The following is an 18,900-nucleotide window of genomic DNA, read 5'->3' as shown; positions in this document are numbered from 1 at the left end:
AATACAAACAATTATAAGAGAATATTATGAAAAACTACATATCAACACATTGGACAAACTGGAAGAAACCGATAAATTCCTAGAAACATATAAACTACCAAAACTGAAACAGAAAGAAATAGAAAATTTGAACAGACTGATAACCAGCAAAGAAATAGAATCTGTAATCAAAAAAACTCCCAACAAACAAAACTCCAGGACCATATGGCTTCACAAGGGAATTCTACCAAACATTTAAAGAAGAGTTAATACCTATTCTTCTCAAAATATTCCAAAAAATAGAAAAGGAAGGAAAACTTCCAAGTTCATTCTATGAGGTCAGCGTTACCCTGGTACCAAAACCAGATAAAGGCAGCATTAAAAAAGAGAACTAGAGGCCAATATCCCTGATGAACATAGTTGCAGAAATTTCCCATAAAATACTAGCAAGCCGAACCCAACAATACATTAAAAAATCAGTCATTATTTTATTCCTCGGTTGCAAGCATGGTTCAATATTCACAAATCAATCAACGTGATACACCACATTAATAAAAGAAAGGATAAGAACCATAAGATGTTTTCAATAGATGCAGAAAAAGCATTTGACAAAGTACAACATCCATTCATAATAAAAACCCTCAATAAAGTAGGCTTAGAGCAAACATTCCTCAATATAATAAAGGCCATCTTTGAAAAACCTACAGCTAATATCATCCTCAATGGAGAAAACCTGAGGGCTTTCCTCTATGGTCAAGAACAAGACAGGGATATCCACTCTCACTAGTATTATTTAACATAGCACTGCAAGTCCTAGCCTCAGCAATCAGGCAACACAAAGAAATAAAAGGCATCTACATTAGCAAGGAAGAAGTCAAACTTTCACTATTTGCAGATGCCATGATACTTTATATAGAAAACCCTAAAGATTCCACCAAAAACTACTAGAACTGATCAACAAGTTCAGTAAAGTCACAGGATAAAAATCAACATACAGAATCTATTTCATTTCTATACAAAAGTAATGAAGCTGCAGAAAGAGAAACTAAGGAATCAATCCCACTTACAATTGCACCAAAAACTGTAAGATACCTAGAGATAAACCTAACCAAAGAGGTGAAACACCTGTCCTCTGAAAACTATAAAACACTGATGAAAGAAACTGAAGATGACACAAAGAAATGGAAAGACATTCCATGCTCATGGACTGGAAGAATAAATATTGTCAAAATGTCTATACTTCCCAAAGCAATCCACACATTTAATGCAATGCCTATAAAAATACCACCAGCATTTTTCACAGAGTTAGAACAAAAAAAAGAACGAACAATCCTAAAATTTATATGAAACCACAAAAGACACCAAATAGCCAAAGAAACCTTGAAAAAGAAAAGCAAAGCTGGAGGCATCACAATTCTGGACTTCAAGTTATATTACAAAGCTGTAGTCATCAAACGAGTGTGGTACTGGCACAAAAATAGATACATAGATCAATAGAACAGAACACCCAGAAATGAATCCACAATTATAAGGTCAATTAAGCTTTGACAAAGCAGGAAAGAATGTCCAGTGGGAAAAAGACAGTCTCTTCAAGAAACAGTGTTGGGAAAACTGAAGAGCAACAAGGAAAGAATGAAACTGGACCACTTTCATACATCATCCACAAAATTAAAATCAAAATGGATTAAAAACCTAAATGTGGGGCGCCTGGGTGGCTCAGTTGGTTAAGCGTCTGCCTTCGGCTCAGGTCATGATCCCAGGGTCCTGGGATCGAGCCCCGCATCAGACTCCCTGCTCAGTGGGAAGCCTGCTTCTCCCTCTCCCTCTGCTCCTCCCCCTGCTTGTGCTCTCACTCTCTCTCTTGCTCTCGCTCAAATAAATAAATAAATAATCTTAAAAAATAAATAAATAAAAAATTAAAACCTAAATGTAAGACCCCAAACCATAAAAATCCTAGACAAGAACACAGTAACTTCTTTGACATTAGCCATAGCAACTTCCTTCCAGATAAGTCTCCTGAGGCAAGAGAAACAAAAGCAAAAATAGACTATTGAGACTTCATCAAAATAAAAAGCTTCTGCACAGCAAAGGAAACAACCAACAAAACTAAATGGCAACCTACAGAATGTGAGAAAATAGCTGCAAATGCCATATCTGATAAAGGGTTAGTATCCAAAATATATGAAGAACTTGTAAAACTCAACACACAAGAAACAAATAATCTAATTTAAAAAATGGGCAGAAGACATGAATGGAAATTTTTCCAAAGAAGACATACAGATGGCCTACAGACACATGAAAAGATGCTCAACATCACTCATCATCAGGGAAATGCAAATCAAAATCACAGTGAGATATCACCTCACACCTGTCAGAATGGTTAAATTCAACAGCACAAGAAACAACAGGTGTTGGCGAGGATGTGGAGAAAAAGGAACACTTGTGTACTATAGTGGGAATCCAAACTGGTACAGCCACTCTGGAAAACAGTATGGAGGTTCCTCAAAAATTTATAAATAATATGACCCTACATCCAGTAATTGTACTACTAGGTATTTACCCAAAGAATACAAAAATATTAACTCAAAGGGATACACACACCCCAATGTTTATAGCAGCATTATCTGCAATAGCCAAATTATAGAACCAGCCCAGATGTCTATTGATTGATGAATGGATAAAGAAGATGTGGGATATATATAATGAAATATTGGGCGCCTGGGTGGCTCAGATGGTTAAGCATCTGCCTTTGGCTCAGGTCATGATCTCAGGGTCCTGGGATCAAGTCCCGCATCGGGCTCCCTGCTCCTTGGGAGCCTGCTTCTCCCTCTGCCTCTCTCTGTCTCTAATGAATAAATAAATAAAATCTTAAAAAAAAAAAAGAAAGAAAAGAAATATTACTCAGCCATAAAAAGGAATCCAAATCTTGCCATTTGCAACAGCATAGATGGAGCTGGAGAGTATTATGCTGAGTGACATAAGTCAGTCAGAGAAAGACAAATACCAAATGATTTCACTCATATGTGGAATTTAAGAAACAAATCAAATGAGCAAAGGGGGAAAAAGAGAGAGAGAGAGAAGCAAACCAAGAAGTAGACACTTTGCTATAGAGAACAAACATGGTTACAGGGTAGGTGGGTGGGGGGATGGGTAAATAGATGATGGGGATTTAGGAGTGCACTTGTGATGAGCACCAGGTTATGTATGGAAATGTTGAATCACTATATTCTACACCTGAAACTAATATAACACTATGTTAACTAATTGGAATTTAAGTAAAACTTTAAAAAAATAAAGGAAAAAAATTAAGTTTAAAAAAGTTTTAACAACCCCCCAAAACATAATAAAATCAACATACAAATATCAGTTGCATCTATGCACTAAAAATGAACTATCCAAAAAGGAAATAAGAAAAATAATCCCATTTACAGCAGCATCAGAATGAATAAAATATTTAGGAATAAACTTGATGAGGTGGAAGATTTGTACACTAAACACCATAAAACACTGATGAAAGAAATTAAAGAAGACACAAACAAATGGAAAGGCATCCCATGTTCATGAATTGGAAAACCTAATATCATTAACATGTCCATATTACACAAAATGATCTATAGAATGGCATCTCAATTGAAATACCAGAGGCATTTTTACAGAAAAACCATTCTGCAATTCATAGGGAGCCACAAAAAATCCCAAGTAGCCAAACCATCCTGAGCAGAATGAATAAAGCTGGAGGCATCACACTCCCTGATTTTGAAACAATTACAAAGCTACAATAATCAAAACAGTACTGGTACATAAACAGACATATAGACCAATGGAATAGAACAGAAAGCCCAGAAATAAATCCATGCCTGTACAGTCAGCTGATCGTCAACAAGGTGCTAAAAATACAGTAAGGAAATAATAGTTCTTTCAACAAATAGTTTTGAGAAAACTGGATAGCCATATGCAAAAGAAAGAAATTGGACCCCTATCTTATACCACACACTAGAATCAACTCAAAATGCATTGAGTTAAACATAAGACCTGAAACTATAAAACTCCCAGCAGAAAACACAGGGAAGAACCTTCTTGCTATTGAGGTTGGCAATGATTTCATAAATATGTCACTAAAGGCAACAAAAACAAAAATAAACAAGTCAGACTCCATTAAACTAAAAAACTTCTGCACAGCAAAGAAAATAATCAGCAGAGTGAAAAGTCAACCTAGAGAATGGGAGAAAATATTTGCAAATACATCTGATATGAGGTTAATGTCCAAAATATATAAGGAACACCTACAACTCAATAGCCAAAAAACGAATAACATGATTAAAAATGGGCTAAGGATTTGAACAGGTATTGCTCCAAAACAGACAAATATTGGCTAATATGTATACAAAAATGAGAGTCCATTGCCACTAATCATGAGGGAAATGCAAACCAAAACCACAATATCACCTCACGCCTGTCAGAACAGCTATTATTAAAACAAAACAGGCAAAGATTGGCAAGGATGTGGAGGAATATTGGTGGCAATGCAAAATGCTGCAGCCACTATAGAAAACAGTATGGAGGTTCCTCAAAAATTATTAATAGAACTACCATATTATCCAGGAATCTTACTTCTGCAAAGAGTTGAAATCAGAAACTCAACGAGATATAAGCACTCCCTGTTCACCGCAGCATTATACACAATAGCCAAGCAACAACCTAAATGTCCGTCAATACAGGAATGGAGAAAAAAATATGTGCTATGTACTCACAATGGAATATTAGTTAGCCTTTAAAATCTAAGGAAATTCTGCAACATGCACAGCATGCATGAACCACAAGGAGTCTATACTGAGGCAAATAAGCTGGTCACAGAAAGACAAATACTACGTGATTCCACTTATATGAGGTATCTATGATCAGTGCCATAGAATCCGTGTAATGGCGGTTGTCAGGGGTTGGTGAGGGAGGGGGAAAGGAGAAGTTCCTAATCAAGGGGCATAAAGTTTCAGTTAAGCAAGGTGAGCAAGTTCCAGCGATCTGCAGTGCAACATGGTATAGTCAACGATATTGTATTGTACACTAAGTATTTGTTCAGCAAATAGATCTCATGTTAAGTATTCTTATCACAATAAAAATATTAAATAAAAATAATTTTTAATAACAATTAGAAAAAGAACTATGAGGGAAACAGTAAGTAAAATGATTATGGAGTACAATGCTTATTGCTAAACTAATGGACATACTGGTAACAGGTAAGAAAAGGCTAAAAGCAATGAACTGGCCATTGAAAGACCAGTAAGAAAGACAGAGTACCCTCTTGGTAGACTGCAAAGAGGCTCTGAAAAGTATTTTGCAGTGAGGGTGCCCAGGCATCTGAGCATGGGCCCAGGACTTAATCACCAAAATAGCAGAGCTCTAAGGGCTAAACTCGCAGCCACGATGAGCCTTCAGTGCCATGGCAAAGACTAGGACATTGATACATGAGATGGAGATATCGAAGTTGAAAATCCTGAACATCTTAAATCCACAAATTTCCCCCAAACTTCTGAGCCTTCAGAAGTGGCCCATCCCTCCCTATCGGGAGCTGGCACCGTCCCTTTGAAGATAATTCAAAGGCCTCTCCCCTGCAAAGCAAGCATGTACCCCAGGATGTGCCCCTCACTTTCTTCCTGGCTACTAGGCCTGGAATTCAGGTGAAGTCACATATCCCAACCAGTGATGGGCAGGGCGTGAAAAGAAAGGAGAGGACTGTACGGCAAAGACTGCTGGTCCCAGATAGCATGTACTGGCAAAATCTGGGGGAGGGTGTGTGGGTCTGGATGCCGAGTATGTTTGATAAAGGGGGCCCGGAACTTAAGATTGGATAGGGAAAAGTTTATAAATTGAACTCTCCCAAGATACAGAGTTTAACACCCTGGCAAGGACTCCAACCTGGCTCCTAGAAGCATGGAAAAAGTAATGGTCTAAGTGAGGGAAAAGAAAAACCAGAACTACTGTGGTAGGCAGTGGGGGAAGGGATTAAAGGACTCAGGAAAGTGGGCATGCTGGAGTGGATAGACTATGTAAGGCCAAAAATCTCAACAGATAATCACATTTGATGGGAAGGCCTGGGAGACCCATCATGTACCATGGTCATCAAGAATGCAGTGACATTACTAAGAAACTCACTGGTGGCCTCCTCTGCAGGCCAGGACTCAGGGGAAGTAGAACTAGGCCATGATAGTAATGGGGAAGGCAAGGCTCTGGAACAATAGAAGCTGGGCAGAAGACTAGTGGGTGTTATTATCATGACACAAGGTCAGAAGAGCTACTCCCCAAATGCATAAGAAGTGCAGCTGAGCCACACAAGGCTACACTGTGATACACAAGGAGATGTGATATCCAGATTCCCTTTAAAAGAAGGACTGTTGCTGCCACTGCTGGAAGTGCAGCCAGCCTTTTAGGGATTGCCTCAGTGATAGAGATTCACCATACCATTCCAGGGGCAGCCCACATTTTGTGACTGCTTGAGGTATGAGTATAAATGTCTGAACATTTCTGCACAATGCAGGAGAAATCTGATGGGACCATTGCAGTTCCAGAGCTTTCTGTGTGGTTTGCTGAGGCTGCTGGACATGTATTGTAGCTCAACTTCCTCCAGTGTCCATTCATGCTTCCTAACCTGTGGTACCCCCAAAGATCTGTCCACTGCCTGAGCCCCAGAACCTAAATGCTAACCTATTTGTAAAAAGGATCTTTGCAGATATACTAAGGCAAGGATTCAAGATGAGTTCATCTGGATTATCTGGGTGGGCTCTAAATCTAATGGATGGTGCCCTTATCAGAGAGATGGAGGGGAGAATGCAGAGAAGAGAGGGGGAGAAGGCCATGTGCAGATGGAGGCAGAGACTGGAGTGAACAGCTACAGGACGAAGAATGTCAGTTGTCACTAGAAGCTGGAAGAGGCAAGGAATAGAATCTCCTCTAGTGCCTAACATGGCAGCACAACCCTACCAACACCTTGATTTCAGACTTCGGCTCTCCAGAAACATGAGAGAATAAATTTCCATTGTTATAAGTCACCCAGGTTGTGGAAATTTGTAATGGCAGCCCCAGGAAACAAACACACTTCCTTTCATAGGTACTGATCCCAAGGGGCACTTCCTGTAAACAGCCTACACACTGAGCTCCCTTGGTCTTCTTCCCTGAGAACCTAGTGTGTGGCATGGGTAGTGGACCATGTTGGCCACTGTCAAAGTGACTTTTCCACAAGAAGAGATCAGCTGACTCTTTAACGTGAGCTGGCGTGATAGAATGGAATCTGCAAAAGACTCAGGGTTGGCAGTTAGTGGCTCCGCAAAGACATCCACATCCTAATCCCCAGAATCTGTGAATATGTCAGGTTACATGGCAAAGGGGAGTTAAGACAGCCAATGGAATTGAGGTCACTAACCAGCTGACTTTAAGATGGAGAGATGACCCTGGATTATTTGAATGCACTCAATGTAATTACAAGTGTCCTTAAAAGTAAAACAGGGAGTTGGAAAAAAGAACCAGACAGATGGCAGTGTGAGAACAGAAGGATTGGGATTGAAATTGCTGACTCCTGGGATGGAGAAAGAGGCCATAAGCCAAGGAATGTAATTCTAGAAGCTGGAAAAGACAAGGAATTTTATTCTCTCCTAGAGCCTCCAGAAAGGGATGAACCCAGCTGACACCTTGATCTTAGTGCATTGAAATCTGTGTCAGACTTCTGATCTACAGAAACATAAGGTAATACACTTGTGCTGTTTTAAGACACCAAGTCTATGGTAATTTGCTATAGTAACTATAGAAAACCAATGCAAGTCCCACATGTAAAACCAGCCCTCTACACTCAACAATTCTCTCCTGCTTTTTCTGAGTTAGTGGTGGCTGGTGATGGAGCTAAGACAGAGATATCTCTTAGTCTCACTGTGCCTGTGTTACAGGCTGAAGGGGCCTGACACTACCTCAAAACACTTGAAACTAGAAGATAACTAAAGATAACTAAAATCTAACCCCCAGCTACCACTGGCTCAACTCCTGATGAGATCAAAGACGTCAGTCTCTCAGTAGTATAAGAAGCTGGAAAGCAAAGAGAAATCTAAAGGTCTTAAAGTATTCTGGTGAATCGCTTGCAAGGCCCTGCTGGAGGGAGGGGGTTGACTTCATTCTCAAGAGGACCAGAGGTAAACTGAAACTATCTGAAGCTGCTAGTAATCCCCCATCCAGCTTAATTCCTAGTATAACCAAAGAAATCAGCCTTTTACCTTAGCTGCCTAACAAAAAAGGGTATACCATTTGGGGGAAAAGATTATTTGCTTCAATGTCTACTCTTTTATATGCAATGTCTGTCATAAAAGTGTAAGACACATGCTCTATAATCTAGATTAAAAAAAACACATTGGGGGGTGCCTGCGTGGCTCAGTTGGTTAAGCGACTGCCTTCGGCTCAGGTCATGATCCTGGAGTCCCGGGATCGAATCCCGCATCGGGCTCCCTGCTCGGCAGGGAGTCTGCTTCTCCCTCTGACCCTCCCCACTCTCATGTGCTCTCTCTCTCTCATTCTCTCTGTCTCAAATAAAAATAAAATAAAATCTTTAAAAAAAAAAAACACATTGGTAGAATCAGACCTACAGATGCAGATGACCCAGATATTGGAATTAGAGACACAAATTTCATAATCTCTCGTCTTAATCTTAGAGAGATATTTGGGAAATAATCTTTCATTTGTTTCAGCTTTATAATTCCTTCAGTTTTTTTCCTCAGCCTTCAGACTGACAAAAATCCAAAGGCTTGATAAAATTAGCAAGACTGTGGGGAAACAGGCACTTTTATACCTTGCTGATTGGAATGAAAAAAAAAATTATCCCATGGAAAATAATTTGACAATACTGAACAAAACTACGTATGTATGTATTCTTTGACTTTTAGATTTCACTTCTAGGAATTTATCCTGAAGATACACTTTGAACAACATGAAAATACATACGCAAAAGTTATTCATGGCATCACTATTTGTAATAAAATATTGCAGATTACTCAAATGCTCAATTGTAGGAGACTGTTTTCACTAGCTATGTCTGGGATAATTTGAGCATCAAGATAAATCAGGACAACAATTGGTTAAGTAATCTGTGGCAAATACATACTATGGAGTAGTATAAACTGGTAAGAAAAATGAGGAAAATTTCTATGAACTGAAAAGGAATAATTTTGAGAATATATATTAAGTGAAAAATGCAAAAGAATATATGTAGTATGCTACCTTTTTTATAAGAAGTAGAAGAAAATTTAAATCTGTATATTTATATCTGTATAATTTTTTTTAAGAGATTTTATTTATTTGAGAGAGAGAGCATGTGTTGGGGGGCAGAGGGAGAGGGAGAAGCAGACTCCCCGCTGAGCAGGGAGTCTGCCTCTGAGCTTGATCCCAGGACCCCAGGATCATGAACTGAGCAGAAGGCAGATGCTTAACTGACTGAGTCACCCAGGTGCTCCTATATCTGTATAATTTTGAAAAAATAAATACAAGAATGATAATACAAAAACTAATGAAATTGGTCACCCATAGTGATGGAGATGAAGGGGTTGTAGGAATAGGGAAAGGAGTGACCCTTTCCTGAGTATACCTTTCTATACAATTCTGACTTCTGAATTCATATTAATGTTCCACTTGTCTAATAACATTAACAAGAATGAGAGAAAATATCAAACTAAATGAAAACAGTAACAAATGAGCCTAACTAACCATTTCCAATGAATAAAGTGATTTGCCTGAGGAAGTTTTCATTTTTTGTTGTGGTAAAATATACATAGCATACAATTTATCATTTTAACCATTTTTAAGTGTGTAGTTCTGTCACATTAAGTACATCCATATTGTTGTGCAATCATTACCACTATCCACCTGCGGAACTCTCTTCATCTTGCAAAACTGAAACTCTGTACCTATTAAACAGCAACTCCCCATTGCCCCCAGTCATAGGCACCACTGTTCTATTTTCTTTTTTTTTTTAATTTGTTTGTTTTTAGAGAGAGAGAGGGAGAGCAAGCATGCTGGTGCACACGTGAGCCAGGGGGAACAGCAGAAGGAGAGGGAGGGAGAGAATCTTAAGCAGGATCCACACTCATTGCGGAGCTCCACGTGGGGCTTGATCTCACAACTTGAGATCATGACCTGAGCCCAAATTAAGAGTCAGATGCTTAACCCACTGAGCTACCCAGGTGCCCTGGCACCATTGTTCTGTTTTCTGTCTCTTTGAAATTTGACTACTCTAGGTACTTCATATAAGTGGAATCATATATGGTATTTGTTGTTTTGTGAAAGGCTTGTTTTACTTGGCATATGTCCTCAAGATTTATCCATGCTGTAGCACATATCAGCATTTCCTTCTTTTAGAAGTCTGAATAAAACTTTGTTGTATGCATGCACCATATTTGTTTATCCATTAGTCAACGGACACTAGAGTTGCTTCTACCTCTTGTCTATTACAAATAATGCTGCCATGAACATGGGTGTACAAGTATCTTTTTGAGACCTTCTTTAATTGGAAGTGGGATATATATCCAGAAGTGGACCTGCTGGGTCATATAGTAATTCTATAATTAATTTTTTGAAGAAGTACCACATTATTTTCGATAGAGGCTGAACCATTTTACATTCCCACCAACAGTGCACAAGGGTTCCAATTTCTCCACATCCTTGCCAACAATTATTTTCTATTTTTGATAGTATACCCATCCTAATGGGTATAAAGTGGTATTTCATTGTGGTTTTGATTTACATTTTCCTGATGATGAGTGATACTGAACATCTTTTCACGTGCTTATTGGCCATGGGTATATCTTCTTTGGAGAAATGTCTATTCAAGCATTTTGTCCATTTTTAATCAGGTTGTTTGTTTTTGTTCTTGATTTGTAGTTCCTTATATGTTCTGGATATTAATCCCTTATCAGATATACAGTAAACAAATATTTTCTCTGATTCCATGGTCTGCCTTTTGACTCTGTTGTTTCTTTTGATGCACAAAAGCATTTAGTTTACTTACCTATGTAATTTTGTTGTTCATGATTTTAGTGAGATATCCAAGAAATCATTGCCAAATCCAATATCACAATGCTTTCTTCTTATATTTTCTTATAAGAATGTTCTACTTTTAGGTCTTGCATTTAGGTCTTTGATCCACTTTGTATATAGTATAAGGAAAGAGTCCAACTTCATTTTTTTGCATATCAATACCCAGTTTTCCCAGTACCGTTTGTTGAAAAGAATGTCCTTTCTTCATTGTATGGCTTTGGCACTCTTCTTGAAAATCATATGACCATATATGTGAAGGTTTATTTCTGGGCTCTCTTCTTCTTCTTTTTTTTTTTTTTAATAATTTTTTTAAATTTTTTATTTATTTGCGAGAGAGAGAATGAGAGACAGAGAGCATGAGAGGGAGGAGGGTCAGAGGGAGAAGCAGACTCCCCTGCTGAGCAGGGAGCCTGATGTGGGACTCGATCCCGGGACTCCAGGATCATGACCTGAGCCGAAGGCAGTCGCTTAACCAACTGAGCCACCCAGGCGCCCCTGGGCTCTCTCTTCTATTCCATTGGTCTGTATGTCTGTCTTTATGCATTACCCCAAATAAGTTTTGAACATAGCACCTTGACTTCAATCTAAAGAAAAATAAGGTAAACAAATTTTGACTCTTTTCAGCAGGTTTATTTGTTGAAGTGATATAAGCATTGCAAAACTATTTGGTGGGTATTGCAGAATTGGGAAATGAGGGACCATAGTGAGGTTTTTGGGAGCCAGAGCAATATGGAAGATAGGAGACACAGATAAGAAATATGGAATGGGGGGAAGGCAAGCAAAAACTTAGGTTGGATCCAAATTAGAGGCATTGGTATAAATTCATTATTTCAATGATATTCCGACACTCAGTGGCAATGAGCAGAGCCTGAGCCCAGACATTCATTTCTAAATACAATTCTCCACAGAAATGAACCAGAAGTTTATGGAGAAATGGCTTACTCAGAGGCTGAAGCAGGGAAAATACAAATATGAGATGAGCCTGGAATATCTTATTGTGCTGGAAAATAAGGAAGTGTCAGAAGAATGATGAGGATATGTTAAGAAAAAATGAAAGACCTTTCACTGGTCAAGTCTGGGATAATTTGGTCATTAAGGTGAATAAGAACAATAATAGAGTGAATAAATCATGAATCCATGAGTCCATAGTGACAACAGATAATAAATTAATAAATACGTGGGAAGAAAGGGACAGTTCTTCCACAGGGTAGAATGCTGGTTAATAAACACAGTAGAATGGATGGAATTAGAGAATCACCATTGAAAAATCACCTTAGTAAAGACAGATTTAGGCAAGAATTGTCATGCTTGCCAACTTGGGAGAGGGAGAGTTTGACAACAGACAGGACATTTGCATGGTCTCCAAGTATCTACCTACAAGTTTCTTATTTATTACAAGTGGGAATATAGTAACTATATTGTGGAGAAACCTGACAACACAGAGGACTGTGACTTCATCAGTTAGGGACAAATGAACTGTGTTTAAATGTAAACATCTGGGCTTCGAGGAGGATGACCAAGATAGTAGTAAGGCACCTTCAGAAACACCTCAGTGTAGGCAGGAGGCATGAAAACATGGAAAGTTGAAGGAACAGAAAATGTTATTTTGCAGAGACTGAAGAACATGTACCTCATCTGTGTGAGGAGCTCTACACCTGAAGCATAGAGAGCAGGAGTGGGGTCTGCTGCCTGGATCCCCCTTCGAGAAGGCTTGCTGCCCCTGTCTGTGGGAGCCCAGTCCCTGGGCAGGGAGCTTCCTGGCCCCAGTTCATACCCGTCCTAGGGCCACTCTCTTCAGGGACTGGTAGGCAGGGGTATAATGGCCCAGCCCTCGTTAACCAGATGGGGACTATCGGCAATGGTCATGACAGACCCCCCCCAGATTGGTCAAGGTTTCGTCAGGCCTGCCTGGCCACTGGACTTTCTCCTCTGCAAAACCCCCTTCCTCCGCTTGCCTCTCACAGTTCAATGCTCTAGTCGGCTTGCACCTGAACCTCAGCCTCTGCTTCCGGAGAACCCTACCTGCAATGGGCTCCCTCAAAAGCTCCTGCTTTTTCTACTAAATTAAGCAGGAAAATAAGGACAAATCATACACTTATAAAAATACATTGTTTCAGAAGAAAGCAACAGATGAACACAGACTGTTCCAACTAATGAAAATCTTGTTTTTGGAAATCTGTTTGTCAGTTACTTGGACTGGGGGATACATTTTTTCCCCCCGGATGCACACTGTTAGGAAGAGAGAGGCTGGATTCTGTCTTCTGTTTCCCAGGCCTGCTGTAACAAAGTAACACAACCTGGGCCTTGAAAGCAGAGAAATGTGTTTTCTCAGTTTGGAGGCTAGAAGTCCACCACCAAGGTGTGAGCAGGGCCATGCTCTGTCTCCCGGCTTCTGTGGTTGCTGGCAATCCCTGGCGTTCCTGGCATGTGGGTGCATGATTTCAATCTCTGCTTCCAACTTCCTTCTGTCTGTCTGCCCGTGGCCTCTCTGTCTGTATCACTTCTCCTTTCTTTATAACAATGAGTAAGGGACAGGCGAGGCTAGGTAGGGAGACACAGGTAGAGGGCTAGTAACCAGGCTCCCAGAAAATCCCAGGTGTGGAGAAAAGTTATAGACAAGATATTAACCAGAGAGAAGGGAACATAAAAAATCCACCCTGTTTGTTCTGAGTATAGATTAGACATTTTCATAATATCCACAAATCCACCTTGTTTGTCTTAAATGTTATAGACAAGATATTTACCGAGTTCCCTGGTCAGTTTTCTATAAAAGACAGACCATAAAAGCCCTCAGTGGCAGTCCATTCAGGACCCCTCTCCCTCTAGAGAGCTTTTTTTTCTTCCTGTGCTCACCTTCTCTTTCAATAAACTTTCACTTCGTTTCACCCTTTTGTCCACAAGATTCATTCTTCAAATCATTCTTCAAATCTGTGAGAAAAAACCCTGCAACACCAGTTATATTGGATTGAGGGTCCACCCAACTCCAGTAGGACCTCATCTTAATTTACAGCTTAATTGCAACTGTCAAGACCCTATTTCCAAATAAGGTCATATTCACAGGATTATGATTTCATCTCTTGTGGGAATTGTAAAGAAAAAATTCCTCCTGTGTGTTTCTTCTCTACTCTCAATACTTCTGGCCACCAGATAGAGGGGCAGGCTCAGGTGTTCCCATACCACACAATTCTGTAATACCTCTGGGTGTCCTATAATTCAGTGCAGTCCTGACACCATCTATCTGGAATTACCATCAAATCTCACAGATTAAGGGCTCAGTCCCACAAGACTTCACCCCCTCCCCCCATTTCAGACACCCAACTGCAAGTCCAGATTGTCTCCTGTGCTTCTGACCAAGTGATTATCAATCAGGTTCCCACATCCCTCTTCTTGGATTCAAACAATTTGTTAGAACATCTCACAGAACTCAGAAGAATATTTTATTTACTAGACTGCTGGTTTATTATAAAAGGCTATAACACAGGAATAGCCAGATGGAAGAAATGCATAAAACAAAGTGTGTGGGAAGGGATGTGGAGCTTCCATGCCCCTCCAAGCCTGCCTCTTTCCTAGCATCTCCATGTGTTCTCCAACCCAGAAACTCTCTGGATCTAGTCCTTTGGATTTTTATGGAGGCTTCATTACATAGGTATGAATTATTAAAGCATTGGCCATAGGTGACTGAACTCAACCTAGGAGGGGAGATTGTGGGGGGTGGGTTTGAAAGTTCCAACCCTCTAATCACATGGGTACCCTGACAACCAGCCTTCATCCTCATAGTTGTCCCAGAGCCACCTCATTAACACACATTAAGGTGTGGTTGAAAGGGGTTTGCTTTTGAATAACCAGATACCTTTTTTGCTCTAACCCCTTGGGAAATTCCGAGGGTTTTAGGAGCTCTGTGCCAGGAACAGGGACAAGGACTAAACATAATATTTCTTATTATAAATCACAATATTGCAGAGACTCAACTCAACCCATGACCTATTGTGTCTTAGACTAGCTCACCGAAGCCTGTTTAAGCCCAATAATGCTGAACAATAGCTGTAACACGGAAAGATTACTTTCAGGAACTATTTCTACCATCCCCACCCAACCTGCCTGATTCCTTGGAGGTGCCTTGAAACAGCAACATGTTAGGGGTCTTTAGAGAAGAGAGGTGGAGTGAGGGGGTTTTGAGCCGTGAGAACAGGTAAAAGGTCATGTGGTTTCTGGAGAGATAGGCAGCTCTACTGTAAGGGAGAAGGCAGTCTGATGTTTGGGAGGCTTCCTACACATAAAATCATATCATGACCCTGGATTGGCCTCCTTAGGCAGGGGCTTTGGCTGAAGTGCAGGCTTGCAGTGGAGGGACACTGTGGACAATACGGGGATCCAAGGACAATTATGGTCCAAGGTAGGACCTCTACTGTGCTGGTGGCCCCAGCTCTAGAAGCCACCTTGGTGACAGAAGTGCAGGGGGTGACGGGGTGGTAAGGATGGGGGAGCAACCACACAAAGGCAGGACATCTGGATAGCTATATTCTTCTGAAATACAAATATGGGCAAATTTAACCAAAAATAGGTTCCTTGAACCAAAAAGGTTTCTGCCAATATATGATAAAATTAAGTATTTGTTAAGAAGTTTTAAAGTACATCATGGCTACAAAGCTGGGGTTGTCCAAGCTGAAAAATTCCTGATAAAATAATCCAGCTCTTGAAGCTATTAGGATGGTGCTCTTGGTCACCCAGACAAATGTGCTCATACCCACCTTGTACATGGAATTTCTATAGCTTATTCGTGGATAGAAAATAGCTTAAAATATTTGCAGAAACTTGTCCCCTTCTTCACAAAGAGCTGTAGCTAATTAGAATTTCCATTTTGTTTTGCTCTCTGACCTCTCGATTGGCTTGTAAGCTATTAAGTGATATTCTAGCCATTTGGGATATGGGAGTTATTTTGCATCTACTTTGCAAAAAAGCATTAAACATGGTGTCAAAACACGTTACAGTTATTAGGCAATTTAATACAACGTCACTGTTTTTCTTAGTGGCCAATGACTCTGTCTATGAAAAACAAAGCTCTTGCCTCCTATTTAGTATTTTAGGATGCATTAGTGATGCAGTATTAATGTAGTGAGGAGGTTGTTATTTTAGACCTGGTTAAATTAGGAATAGAAGAGGGCAGTCATACAGGCAAAATTTAGTAAAAATGTATGTGGGACTGAAATGTAAATAGTTGGCCTAATTTGAAGAGTTGACTATGACTCCGCACTTGAATGTTTTCACTTGAAATGTACAAGATAATTGGTCAAAATATATATCTTTTTACAGAACATCCTCTTTTCACTACTAGTTTAACATTTGTGAGAGAAAATTAAATTGCCTCTGAGTCTTTGAACAAAGAGGTAAGTGTAACAACTACTCCTGATTTGGTTGGGGCCAAAATTCCACTTAGGCTCCACCAAATGTTTAAAGGAAATGCCTCCTTCATTAGATACAGTAGCACAAAGAATTTGTGGCTAATTAGAATATGTAGCATGTATCACAACCCTTATAAGTGCTTGCAAAGATCAAAACACATTTAAAAACAGATTTAAAAATCTCCTTCCTTAAGGGTCTAATTGGACTTACAAAATATAAAGATAGGCAAGGATAAAGCTCTGTGCCATTAAAACATACAGAAAATGAGTTCTGTGATAACACAATAGTAATTCTGGGCCTATTCCAAATTATCAAAACCGATCATAATTCACATTTTTGACTTATCAACCAACCTGAAGTGCAATTTAGGAGGAAAGAAAGTAAATTGGAATTAAAAATAATTCAGGAATTCTGCCTGGCTTAGATGAAGATCCGGAGTTGGAGTCATGATATTTTCTGTGAAACTTACCCGAATAAATGTTAAATATAACTTGACACCTAAGCTTGTCCTCAACATGGGAAAAAATTGGGGTTATTCCTCATTCATGGTGCAATCTACATGGAATGTCATGAGCCACATTTTTCCTTGACTGAGGAGAAAACTGGGTGGGAACTAGGAGGAAGAAACATAAGCAAGCAAGGAATGCTGGCAGGTGGGTCCAGTGGTGTTGGGGATGAAGGAAATGCACACAAAATCGAGGCTCCTACAACTCTGGAGGTGGAAGGTGCTTCTGAGATCACTTGTCCGTGGACTTCTGCTGAGTGCAGGGAGGTCCACAGGGCTGAAGATCTTCTTCTTCTTCTTTTTTTTTTTTAATTTTTTATTGTTATGTTAATCACCATACATTACATCATTACTTTTGATGTAGTGTTCCACGATTCATTGTTTGTGTATAACACCCAGTGCTCCATGCAGAACGTGCCCTCTTTAATACCCATCACCAGGCTAACCCATCCTCCCAACCCCCTCCCCTCTAGAACCCCCAGTTTGTTTTTCAGAGTCCATCATCCCTCATGGTTCGTCTCTCCCTCTGATTTCCCCCCCTTCATTCTTCCCCTCCTGCTATCTTCTTCTTCTTCTTCTTCTTCTTCTTCTTCTTCTTCTTCTTCTTCTTCTTTTTTAACATATATTGTATTATTTGTTTCAGAGGTACAGATCTGTGATTCAACAGTCTTGCACAATTCACAGTGCTCACCATAGTCTATACCCTCCCCAATGTCTATCCCCCAGCCAGCCCATCCCTCCCACACCCCACCACTCCAGCAACCCTCAGTTTGTTTCTGGAGATTAAGAATTCCTCATATCAGTGAGGTCATATGATACATGTCTTTCTCTGATTGACCTATTTCGCTCAGCATAACACCCTCCAGTTCCATCCACGTCGTTGCAAATGGCAAGATCTCATTCTTTTTGATGGCTGCATAATATTCCATTATATATATATATATATACACACACACATATACATATATATATATATACACACACATATACATATATATATATATATATATATATACCACAGAGGGCAGAGCGGTATATATATATATACACCACATCTTCTTTATCCATTCATCTGTCGATGGACATCTTGGCTCTTTCCACAGTTTGGCTATTGTGGACATTGCTGCTATAAACATCAGGGTGCAAGTACCCCTTCAGATCCCTACATTTGTATCTTTGGGGTAAATACTCAGTAGTGCAATTGCTGGATCGTATGGTAGCTCTATTTTCAACTTTTTGAGGAACCTCCATAGTTTTCCAGAGTGGTTGCACCAGCTTGCATTCCCACCAACAGTGTAGGAGGGTTCCCCTTTCTCCGCATCCCCGCTGACATCTGTCGTTTCCTGACTTGTTAATTTTAGCCATTCTGACTGGTGTGAGGTGATATCTCATTGAGGTTTTGATTTGGATTTCCCTGATGCCAAACAATGTTGAGCACTTTTTCATGTGTCTGTTGGCCATTTGGATGTCTTCTTTGGAAAAATGTCTGTTCATGTCAGGGCTGAAGATCTTCCTTAGAGACAGATGCAGGGAATAAACGGTAGCCTAATGGGTGGGGCTCTGGGTACCCCACACCCTCCAAAACCAGCGAGGGGTCTGATTATTATATTTGGGTCCTGCATAAGATTTGGTATGAAAAAAGCCTCTACTGTATGGCATAACAATATTTAAAAATCATTGTTGTTGGGTCCCCTTTTATACTCATTCCAGCAGCGTAGGAGAATAAATAGCTAAGGATGGATGCTCAATATCTAGTCTCATGTACACATGCATTTTTTTTCCAACAAATATTTACAAAGAACCTACTAAGTAGCAGCTAAAGTGCTTCCTCAATTTTCCGGGCTGGCTAGAATGACCCATGTGACAACCTGAAAATGGATGCCATTTTACCTCTCAGCTGGAGGGAAATGATTTGATAAGTTTGTGCATAACAACTCTGTAACATGCTCAGCATG

Source organism: Mirounga angustirostris, unplaced genomic scaffold (genome assembly GCF_029215605.1).
Source record: "Mirounga angustirostris isolate CCGP_5_RB_7025 unplaced genomic scaffold, mMirAng1.0.hap1 SCAF_12, whole genome shotgun sequence".
NCBI classification, from domain to species: domain Eukaryota; kingdom Metazoa; phylum Chordata; class Mammalia; order Carnivora; family Phocidae; genus Mirounga; species Mirounga angustirostris.
Note: the sequence above shows the minus strand (reverse complement) of the source record.